Raw genomic sequence first — 12104 nt, forward strand, 5'->3', positions numbered from 1 at the left:
CCAGGTTTCAAAGAAAGAGTAGATTAAATTTATAGTCTAGGAATGGGATAGCATTCTAGGATGGTCGGAAACTGTGAGCAACAGCACAGCAGAGAAGAATATAAGCAAAAACAAATGTGAGAAAGTTGAGGCTTCAAAGAAAGAAGGAGAGAACAAAGTAGGAAGTTGACTGATGCCAGGTCCTGGTTGGCTTGGACTATGAGGCTATGACTTTGGAAGTAAACATTATGGATAACTCCAGGAAGTTATTGAGTGACACGCAAAAAGAATAATTTAGAGTTGTTCATGTTGCAGTACCAGGCAGGATGATATAAACAGTCAGAGAAACCAGTCAATAGGCAAATATATCATGACATATTAGGATATGGATATGGCAGTAGTATGGAGAAAATAAAGGTACAATATGGAATGAATCAATAAAATGTTATTGAGTGATGGGATAAGAGGGCTAGGGACAATGAAGTTTCTCTGATAATTCTAATACCTTAGCCACAGAGACAGGAATCAATCTAGAAAGTGTTATTTTAAGGGGGCAACAGACCATGTAAGTAGAAATAGCCAGCAAGCTGCCTTGTAATGGAAAGTAGAATGTAGATCTGAGAGGTATCCTCATGGAGAACACTACTGTGATTATTGGTGGACCCTCCAAAGTAGAGAACATAAGCAAAGATTTGCAGAGACATTCGTGCTTTCTTGCTTTAAAGACATTGGCTCGTCTCTCTGTCTGGAAAGTTCTCATCTACTTTCATATTATAAATCTTGCTTACTTATATAATCTCAGCTTGAAAGTCATTCCAACATGACTTTCTCTGACAATTGCAGAGTATTTTCTCTCTTTTGCTCCTCTAGCAGCTACTTATCCATTAAGCAAATATTCATTTAGCAGCTATTTATCCATTAAACAAATATTCATTAAGTATCTCCTATGGTTTGACATAGTTCTAGGTGTAGAGGAACCAATGATGAATAGAATAGAGTTCTTGCTATTACAAGTATAATTAATATTCTAGTTTGGTTAAGTAGACAGCCAAACAGTTAATCAAAAAGTATACAGTAGTTCAAGAAGATATATGCATCCCAATGTTCATTGTTTATTTGTTCATTGTAGCACTGCTCCATGATATGGAAGCAACCTAAATATCCATCAACAGAGGAATGGATCAATAAGATGTGTACATATGTAAAAAAGACTATTATTCAGCCATAAAAATGATAAAATTATACAATTTGCCGCAACATGGATGACTAGAGATCATACCAATTTAGCAATTCTGACAAAGACAAACCCATCTTATGATATCACTTATACATGGAATCTAAAAAAAAAAAATGCAAATGAGCTTATTTAAAAAACAGAAACAGACTTTGAAAAAAATTTATGGTTACCAAAGAGGAAATTTGGTGGAATAGGATAGATCGAGTTTTTGTGATTGACATACGCACACTACAATATAGGGAATGGATGGTCAACAGGGACCTACCATATGGCACAGGAAACTCTACTCGACATGCTGTAATAACCTGTATGTGAAAAGAATCTGAAAAATAATGGGTATGTGCATATATATCACTGAATCACTTTGCTGTACAGCAGAAATTCATAAGCCTTATAAATCAACTATACTTAAATAAAACTTTAAAAAATGAAAAAAAGTATATAATATTTCAGATTGTGTTTAAGTGGAGGGCTATTTTAGGTTGTATGAAGAGAAATGTCCCAACTGGCAAAATGACATTTGGTAAGGACCTCCAAAGGAAGCAAGCGATTAAATTTATTAGACAAGGAGACTATTCTAGGCTGAGTGACCAGCAATTGCAATGACCTTGAGTAGGAGTGTGTTTAGCATGTTTGAGAATCAGCAAGAGGCTAAGGCGACTGGAATTGAATAGGTATATCAGGAGTAATGGTGAGTGGCAAGAAAAAGTATCATTAAAGTATTAGAAATACAGAATTTTAGAGTGTGATCAGCCATGCTTAAGGATTTGAGAAGTTGTTGGAGGATTTTGATTAAAGAAGTTAACTAAGTTAACTAATCTGCGTGGCAATGACTCCAGTCAGCAGTCCCATTAGCCTAAACGTCACAAGTGAAGTGGAGAAGGCCTAAGATACCAGTGAGTTCACTGAGCAATATTAAGATGTAGATACAAAACATGGAAATGGTAACACGATCTTTTAAAAAGTGTGTCAGGATTGCTCAGGAGATAGAAGACTAAGAAGTAAACAGCCAGGGGAAAGAAAAAGGGAAAGCCTTGCAACAGTTATTTTGTGCCTTTTCTTTCTAGCAGGCTGTGTGCTTTCTCTCAGCTACCCATGGCTCCTCCTCTGAGGAATATTCCTATGTTAGATGGAATCTCCTCACTCAGAAAGCTGATCCCTCTCCAAGCCTCCTCATAACCAATAACTGACTTATACAGGAAATAAAGAAGCAGATTTTTTGCCTCTGGGAGGGAACAACTCTGCAGTGCCTGTTCCAGGGCTCTCATCTGTGGATAAGACTAAGGCTATACATTACCTGAGACCATGCCCTTGCTGAATTCCCCTTTCCTACCAAATCTGATTTCATTCCCCTACTGCTAGAAGGTTTTCCTTAGGAACACTCCCTCAGTCAATCACTGTGAGGCTTTGCTTCCCAGAAACTTAGGACAAGTCTTATATTTTCTGCTATTTTCATTTTCCATAGCACCTAATAAAACACTGAGTATGTCATCAGTGCACAGTGCTGAATTAAAGAATAGACCTCAGGTATCATAAAAGAGTAGAGAATGCTATCTACTAATATTGTAAAATACCATTTGATATCTGAGGATATGTATTTCTAATTTAAATAACTTGAGTAAAACTAACAGAAAAAGATTAAATATGCATAATACACAATTATTTTCTTTGTACTTTATGTGTAAATAATTCAAAAATTTTATGTCACCCTTATGTTTGAGATAATTACACATTTTTTCTATAATACAAATAAGAATTTTTGCAAATGAACTTCAGTATTTTCTGTCTCCTCTGAAGGCCCTTATTAGATGCTGATGAATATGCTAAACGGTAGCATCTTGCTCTTTCCTGCAGCATTTAACTCCAGTCATCTGACTACACAGAAGAGTTGAGAAAATGAGTCTCTAAGATTGTGCAGTTTAAATATAATGCGTTTGATTTGATGAGATAAATCACAGAAATTGTCTATGCTTAGTTGGAAGTCCATTATAATATTTGACTTCCTTGGGAAAAATACACATTAGAAAATTATCTTCTCAGAGATTTCTACTGAGGCTGATACTTTTCTGGTAGACTGTATATCCCTTTCTTCCTCTTCCTCCTCTCTGCATTCATCCCACTGCTTTCACTTACTGTCTTGAAAAATTTTCATAATTGTCTTAAATGTTATCTAGTGTACCTTTTCAGTGTGGTCTCATACACTTTTAGATTTTATTTCTTTTTGTTTTGTCATTGAACTTTCCACCCAATTAACACCAGTATTATACATGTGTCTCGCCACCTGCTTTATGATCATGTATCCATTTTGAATTGCCAATAAATAAAAACCCTTACTAATTAGAACATTATTATAATCATTCCAATGTAATATAATCAAAAATGATTAGCCTCATTAGTTTCATAATATTCTTTCAAGTTTACCCTTCTGGTAAGTCAGTTTCAAATTGTTTCAGGTACTGAACTGGGCAATGCCTGCGAAATGCAGATATATGGTCATTTTACTCAGAAGTAACATTTTTTATTTATTTTTATTTTTTATTTTTATTTATTTATTTATTTATTTTGGTCTTTTTGCTATTTCTTGGACCGCTCCCGCGACATATGGAGGTTCCCAGGCTAGGGGTCTAAACGGAGCTGTAGCCACCCGCCTACGCCAGAGCCACAGCAACGCGGGATCCGAGCCGCGTCTGCGACCTACACCACAGCTCACGGCAACGCCGGATGGTTAACCCACTGAGCAAGGGCAGGGACCTGACCCGCAACCTCATGGTTCCTAGTCGGATTCGTTAACCACTGCGCCACGATGGGAACTCCCAGAAGTAACATTTTTAAGTACAGAAATTGTATGTAATGACCATTGACTATATAGAAGTTTCTGTGAGTTTATAAGAAATTCTCAATTCTTAAAGACCTCTTTGTTATCCTAAAAAGAGTCATATATATAATTGTGGTGCATAAGCTCACATATAGAATTAGAAAATAAATTATGAAGAAACTTTGGTCTTTCTAGTATTTTCCATTGCTTATAGAATCAAAGAAATGTCATAAGCTGACATCTGTTAATATCTACAGTCTTCTTTTGTTTCTATTCACCATACTGATTTTCTTCTACTTGTTATTAAAAAGGTAATCTGTGGACATTGTAGAATGGAAGCTCTACAATTTGTTTAATCTCATAAAATTAGATGTTTAATTTGCATCTAACCTTTTGCTGTTATGCTACTTCCACTCACAAAAATCTTTATCCACATGGCAACTATTCTTAAAAATATAAATAACTAGGGGTAAACTATTGCTGAAAAGATACTTTAATTGATTTATTAATCATTTGTAGTTTACTTTGCCCATTAGTATACTGGTAGTACTGTGTTTTATTTTATTTTTTATTTTTTGTCTTTTTAGGGCCTCACCTGGGGCATATGCAGGTTCCTAGGCCATAGGTCAAATCGAAACTACAGCTACCTGCCTACACCACAGCCACAGCAATGTCAGATCCGAGCCATGTCTGCAACCTACACCACAGCTCAGGATAACGTTGGATCCTTAACCCAAAGAGCGAGGCCAGGGATCAAACCTACATCCTCAGGGATGCTAGTCAGATTTATTTCTGCTGAGCCATGATGGGAACTCCTTGTGTTTTATCTTACAGTGAAAAATAAATACTTTATATTATCAAACATTTGAAATATATGTAAAATTTATATCTTAATTTATCATTTTTCTGATTATTTCTATTATCTTAGAAATTAAATAGAAGTTTTATACACACATATATCATACATACATAGAGAGAGAAAGAGGGAGAGAGAAGAACTGCATTTAGGTGTATATGAAGTTTCAGTTCATATAGGTCTGTGACACACTGAGTGTTAAATTAACACGTTTGAGAAAATAATTTTTTTTGTGTGCGGGTTGGTGGTTTTTTTGTTGTTTTTTCACATAGAAATTAAATTGTTTCAGCATCATTCATTGCAAAGATTATTATTTCTTCTTAAATTACTTTGTATTTCTGGTGAAATTCATCGACCGTATATGTATGGATCTATTTATTCCCAACATCTATTTGTCTAAAATTTATATCAATAATATACCACCTGGATTATATAGAACTATATTAAGATTTAAAAAGAGGTTAAGTCCTCCATTATTTTTCCTTTTCAATGTTCCCTGAAGGTTCTTTGTGTTGCCATAAAATTTTTTCAAGCAGCTTGTCAATTTCTGGAAAAAACAAAACAAAACAAAACACTGGGGATTTTGATCAAGAGTAAACTTAGAAGTATTGTGAAAAATTGACATCTTAATAATATTGTCTTCCAATCAATTATTATGATTTATCTCTCTTTATTTATATCTCTAATTTCATCAGTTTCATAGTTTTCAGAGTACAGATATTTTTCTTATTATCTGTATCAATATATTTACTGCTTTTAAAATTTTAATTTCCAATTGTTTTTGTCCAGTATATAGAAATTTAACATTTTTTTCTATTACTTTTATATTCTACAACTTTACTAAACTTATTTATACTGATGGTAGTTTTTTGTCTACATTTTGTAGGATATACTTGCAGAGATGATTAAAGCATCTTCGATAAAAAGTTTATTCTTTTCTAATTGGTGTATTTCATAGATCCTTATGGTCTTATTATCTCTATTGATCTTTGTTGCCTTATTTCATTGGTGAGAACATGTAAAGTTGAATAGAAGTGACAAGAACAGATGAATTTTCCATGCTACTTCTTTTAGATGGAAAATGTTTAGTTTTCCATTATTATGATTTTAGTCATAGGTTTTTCTTTGATGCTTTTTTTCAGGTTGAATAATTTCCCTTCTCTTTCTTGCATGCTGATAATTTTATTAGATTATTTTTCTAATTTAGAGGAAATATTTGATTTCTTCCAAATGCTTTCTGTGCATCTAGTCAGAAAATCACATAGATTTTGTTTTCATTTTTACTCAGAATTATATTAATTTTCCAATGTTAAACCACCTTTGTGTTCTTTGTTATATTTTATTTGGTCATGATATATTATCATATGTATTTTTTGTTAGAATTTATTTTGTAAAATTTTGTTTAGATATTTGCATCTATGCTCAAAACTACTTCTCTGTAGTTCTTCTATAATAATATACTTATCTGTGTTTATCTGTGTCTTATCTGTGTTTGGTGTCGGAGGAATGGAGGTCTTAAGAACGATTTGGGGAGGATACCCTATTCTTTAATTTTTTGGAAGAGTTTTGGTAGAGTGTGTTTATTTTTTTCTTTAAATATTTTGGAGAATCCACCAATGAATCATCTTATAAAAGTTTTTTTTTAATGTTTATTTATATATAGACAGGCTTAAGGTTTTTAACTAAAATTTCAACACATTTATGGTTGTAGAACTATTCAGGTTATCTATTTCTTCTTGAGTGGTATTTGGCAGTTTTTTTGTTTTTTGTTTGTTTCTTTTTTTTTTTTTTTTTAGGGCTGCATTGATGGCACATGGAGGTTCCCAGACTAGGGGTCAAATTGGAGGGGCAGATTCTGGCCTATGCCACAGCCACAGCAATGCCAGATCTGAGCTGCATCTGCAACCTACACCACAGGTCATGGCAATGCTGGATGCTTAACCCACTGAGCAGGGCCAGGGATTAAACAGACATCTTCATGGATACTAGTCAGGTTCCTTACCACTGAACCACAATTTATATGTGTGTGTGTGTGTGTGTGTGTGTGTGTGTGTGTGTGTGTATGTATATCATTTACCCCTTGGGAACTACTAAGTGATAGTTTAAAAAAAGAAAATTAATTTATATTCCCTATTGCCTCCTACTTTCCAATAACTGAATCTCAGCAGTATATATATCTTGTTAGGACAAATTCAATCAAAAAATCAGAATCTCTATAAAAACAGTGAGTCTCAAACATGGGAAAGAAAAACTATTTTTTCCACAATCTACTCAGAATTGATGGTATGGATAAAAATATCTCCTTAGGACTATTATCTTGAGAACTTAAGAATTTGAGATCTTATCTTAATTCTGTGTGGGAGGACTGCTTCTGACAAGCTTAATTTTTTTTTTTCTCCAGATAACTCACCTCTCAACTTGTCAAGTCTCTGATGTGAGATTCAGTGTTAAACAAAGAGTCACACTAAAAGACTTACACAAGTAGAAAAGTTTAAAGTAAGGTAAGATGCGGCTCTTATTAACGAAGAGAAAAAAAAACGCTTTAACCTCAGAGATGATTCTGTCTCTTTCATGAAAATAACTTAAAAAAATGGGCTTTTTCTAATTTGGCTGAGTCTTTGTTCAAATCTGGATAAATCTGAAAGGGAGTCAAATCAATTTTTTTTCTAGTTCTCTATCGCAATTCTTCAGTCCTGTTTCCGAAGGATTTTATTACATTTTTTTCTATTCCATATTTACATAAGCTGGAATAATAAATGTTCGTGGTTTAAATCAATGCAGCCAAGTGTTGACAATGACAGCCTATCATACAACAGAAAATATGGGCTTTATGAGGCCTACAAGACAACACCCACTAGTTGACGAAAAAGTCAGGGGTCTGGCTTTCTGAAGGCCTCTCCAATTTCTTTGTTCCCTTTAGAAATTCATAGGAAGTTCAATAGGATAGATATCCACCTTTAACTTATTCTATCTATTGCTATTCTGTACTCTGAAGTTTGGCAGATGTTGTCTAAGATGAAATATACAATTACATTGTTTGTAAGAAAACAACTGTTTATCAATAACTGTCCTGTCATGTTTGTGAAGCACCATGCTTAATCGAATTTGTCATCAGTAAAAATTGTTACTAATAACATTAATACTATTTATTATCAAAAATACATTAATAGTTATTAATAATATCAACATCAATATCATCATTTATAGCTTCTGCTAATGCCCTCCCCTCACCCTCTTGGCATCCTTCCTTTTTCAAATCCCTCAACAACTTTCTCTTCTCTCCTCTCTGCAACTCAATTCTTATAACCTGGTAAGTCTCATGCCTACAGCAAATGTTTAAAATAAAGGTTTTAACACTGCTCTTTGGAAAACTAGCATTAATATTTTAGTACGCAAAAGAGTATACATACTTAGAAATTTTGCTCCTGTTTATCTTATTTCTTCATTGTGTATGTATCTCTCCATGACAAAATATGAATGAAAGATCCATAAGGTCAAATACTGGGTGTTAGGTTAGTGTATCCAAGTCACCAGAGCACTGCTGGGCCAGACTAAAAATGAAATAACAGTGGATGATAATGATAATGATAACAGCGATATATCTTCCAGCTCTTCATGGAAGTTGGATTTTTTCCAAAGTTTAGATGCAATGAATCTATGACATTTAATAATAGGATTAATGAATTAAGTCTTATTAAGGAATTTAACTTCAAGAAAAACAAGTGACATATAATACATTATCTTCTGAAAATAAAACTCCTTTTAACTCCTCGATCTTCACGCAACTATGCCTTCTATATATCAAAATAAAAGACTGTGAGTCATTACACATACTCCCACTTTGAAAAGTCTAGAAAGAACACTCTGAAAGATGAAAATATTCTGAGCTAAGCTTGTAACAATAAGTATTTTTTGACCAGCCCTTCACAAATTTGATTCCTCCTTGTAGTCGAATAACTTATACAATGTTGTTTTCCAAATCTGAGCTGTATATTGAGCTTCAGAAACTCAAATGGGCATCTGAGACAACAAAACATATTCCATACCTTCTCCCCTGCAACAAAATAGGATTTCTCAAAAATCACTTTCTTGCTGAGGTCTTGTATGTCAAGTTTTTGCCAGAAGCCAATTTTTATTGCTAGGTTATAAACCTCTAAAATAGTAGCTCTATTATGAAAACACTGACACCACTTTAGCCATAGTGATGTGAATGGCACCAGTATAATACACAGAACACAGCATCAGCCATTAGCTCAAATAGCTTGATTTTGCCCCATTGTTGTCCATTGTCCCTTATACATTTACTATAATGCCTGTGGTGCCTTTCAATACTACTTAACTACAGGCTGTCCTCCAGGAAATGTCAGGCACTACCACCTCTGGTGAAATGCAGACTCGTGTTAGTTAGCACTGGTTTGTCACTGAGATTTTAACTTGATACACTTACTTTTTTCTTTTCAGTAAAAATACATTCCTTTACCAAAAGACCACACACACCTCCAAGCTACGCCATAATGTGAAGCAGCCAACTTAACATCATTACAGCCTCTCATTTTTAGGTAGTTCACTAAATGAGGAGGATGTCTGAGTCCAACTTATTGTTTACAGAGCAGGGGAAGAAAAATATGTTTTTCCCTCATTTTCTGCTTAACCTATTTGTTACTCTTAATTGTGTTAGGGTTTTATTAGAATGTGTACTAATATTTTAACACTGTTTTAAGTAATGATGTGATGGATTACAGCCTAATCAGACTGAATTATAAAAACTGGAGCCCTTGGTTAGAATCAGTGTGGGCAGGTGCATCAAGCTGTTCAAAATGAGATCTTAAGACTGACTCTCACAACCTCCCAATAGATGAGGTTGGAATACCTTTCCCTTTAAAGGTAGTAAGAAACTTTCAGGAACCAAGCTGAGAATGAATAGAAAAAAATTTCGTGAGATTCCTGGCTCATAGCACTAGAGCTAAACAAAGACAAGTGCAGCTTAATAACATATGCTTTTCCTACTTTTTTTTTCACTCTTTAAAGTTTTATTGAAGTATAGTTGATTTATAATGTTGTGATAATTTCTGCTGTACAATAAAGTGATTCACTTTTACATGTACACACATTTTAGATTCTTTTCCCACAAAGATTATCACAAAATATTGAGTAGAGTTCCCTGTGTTATACAACTGGTCCCTGTTGGCCAATTATTCCATATAACTCACTGTGCATATGCCAATCCCAAACCCACAGCCCATCTCTCCTGCCCCCTACCTGTCCTCTTTCCATAATGTAAACATAAGTTTTTCAAAGTCTGAATCTGTTTCTGTTCTGGAAATAAGTTTGCTTCTAACCTTTTTTTAGAGCCTCATATAATGTTTGTCTTTCACTGTCTGACTAACTTTATTTAGGATGATAATCTCTAGGTCCCTCCAAGTTGCTGAAAACGACATTATTTCATTCTTATTTTGTGGCTGAGTAATATTCCATCGTATATATGTACCACCCCTTCTTTATCCATTTAGTTTGCTTTCATGTCTTGGCTATTGTAAATAATACTGAAATGAACACTGGGTTTCCTGTATCTTTTCAATTTATGCTTTTCTCTGGGTAATGCCCAGGAGTGAAATTCCTAGATCATATGGTAGTTCTATTTCTAATTTTTTGAGGAATCTCCATATAGTTTTCTACGGTAGTTGTATCAGTTTACATTCCCACCAGCAGTGTAAGGGGGTTCCCTTTTCTTCACACCCTCTCCAACATTGTTTGTAGTCCTTTTGATGATGGCCATACTTGCTGATAATGTGGTCTCTCATAATAGTTTTGATTTGTATTTCTCTAATAATAAGTGATTTTGAGCATTTTTTCATGTGTTTGTGTGTGTGTGTTTTTTTTTTTTTTTTGGCCATCAATGTCTTCTTTGGAGATATGTCTATTTAGATCTTCTGTTTATTTATTTTATTTCTTTATTTCTTTTTGATATTGAGCTGCAGAAGGTGTTTGTATATTTTGGAGATTAATCCCTTGTCAGTTGCTTTGTTCGTAAATGTCTTCTCCCATTCTGTGTGTTGTCTTTTCATTTTGTTTATGGTTTCTGCAAAACTTTTAAGTTAATAAGGTCCCATTTGTTTATTTTTATTTTTATTTCATTACTCTAGGAGGTGGATCTGAGAATATAATGCTGTGGTTAATGTCATAAAGTGTTTGGCTTATGTTTTCCTCTAAAAGTTTTATATATTATCCACTTTTATATTTAGATCTTTAATCCATTTTGAGCTTATTTTTGCATACGATATTAGATAGTGTTCTAATTTCATCTTTTACATATAGCTGTTCAGTTTTTCCAGCAATTACTGAAGACACTGTCTTTTCTCCATTGTATACTCTTGCCTTCTTTTTCTTATATTAGTTGGCCATAGGTGTGTGGGTTTACCTCTGAGCTTTCTATCCTGTTCCATTGATCTATATTTCTGATTTTGTGCCAGTACCTATACTGTTTTGATGACTATAGCTTTGTAATATAGTCTGAAGCCCAGGAGTCTGATTCCTCCAGCTCAATTTTTGTTTCTCAGGATTGCTTTGGCTATTTGGGGTCTTCTGAAATTAGGGAAACAATCCCATTTATCATCACATAAAAAAATAAAACTAGGAATAAACCTACCTAAAGAGAAAAAAAAATTGGTACTCTGAAAATTTTGTAAGTGATATCAAAGATGACACAAACACATGAAAGTTATACTGTGCTCTTGGATTGGAAGGATCAATATTGTCAAAATGACTGTGCTATCCAAGGCAATCTATAGATTCAATGCAACCCCTATGGAATTAGCAATGGCATTTTTCACAGAACTATAAAAAAAATTAAAATTTGTATGAAAACCTACTTTCCTTTTGTATCTACAGATATCTGGTGGGATATAAATGTAAAAGATGCATCCAAATTTTTGGCGAAGATAGGCATAGCACTTTGCATTAGCAATACTAATATTCCTATTGTAATTTTATTCCAGAGTGTTCAGCTAACAGTGAAAATATCAGCAAATTCTAGGAAGATCTATAATTTTTTTATGCATGGCTAACAATTTTATAACACTATATCCATACCTTCAAAGTAATGTCTGAGTAAATGTGTGAGGAACAAGTCTGAATAAAAGAAAATAAAAATAAAAATATTATTTTGGCCCTTCCCTTGCTATTATCCTGCTAATATAAAATAGAATGTTGGCCAATGA

At 33.8% G+C, this 12104-nt stretch overlaps 1 protein-coding gene across 1 annotated transcript in view; it reads right to left on the reverse strand.

Annotated features, from left to right (window-relative positions):
• The window catches only part of TENM2 (teneurin transmembrane protein 2), a 3459878-nt gene that overhangs the window by 2945201 nt on the left and 502573 nt on the right, over positions 1-12104 (reverse strand).

This window comes from Sus scrofa, chromosome 16, assembly GCF_000003025.6.
Source record: "Sus scrofa isolate TJ Tabasco breed Duroc chromosome 16, Sscrofa11.1, whole genome shotgun sequence".
NCBI lineage: Eukaryota > Metazoa > Chordata > Mammalia > Artiodactyla > Suidae > Sus > Sus scrofa.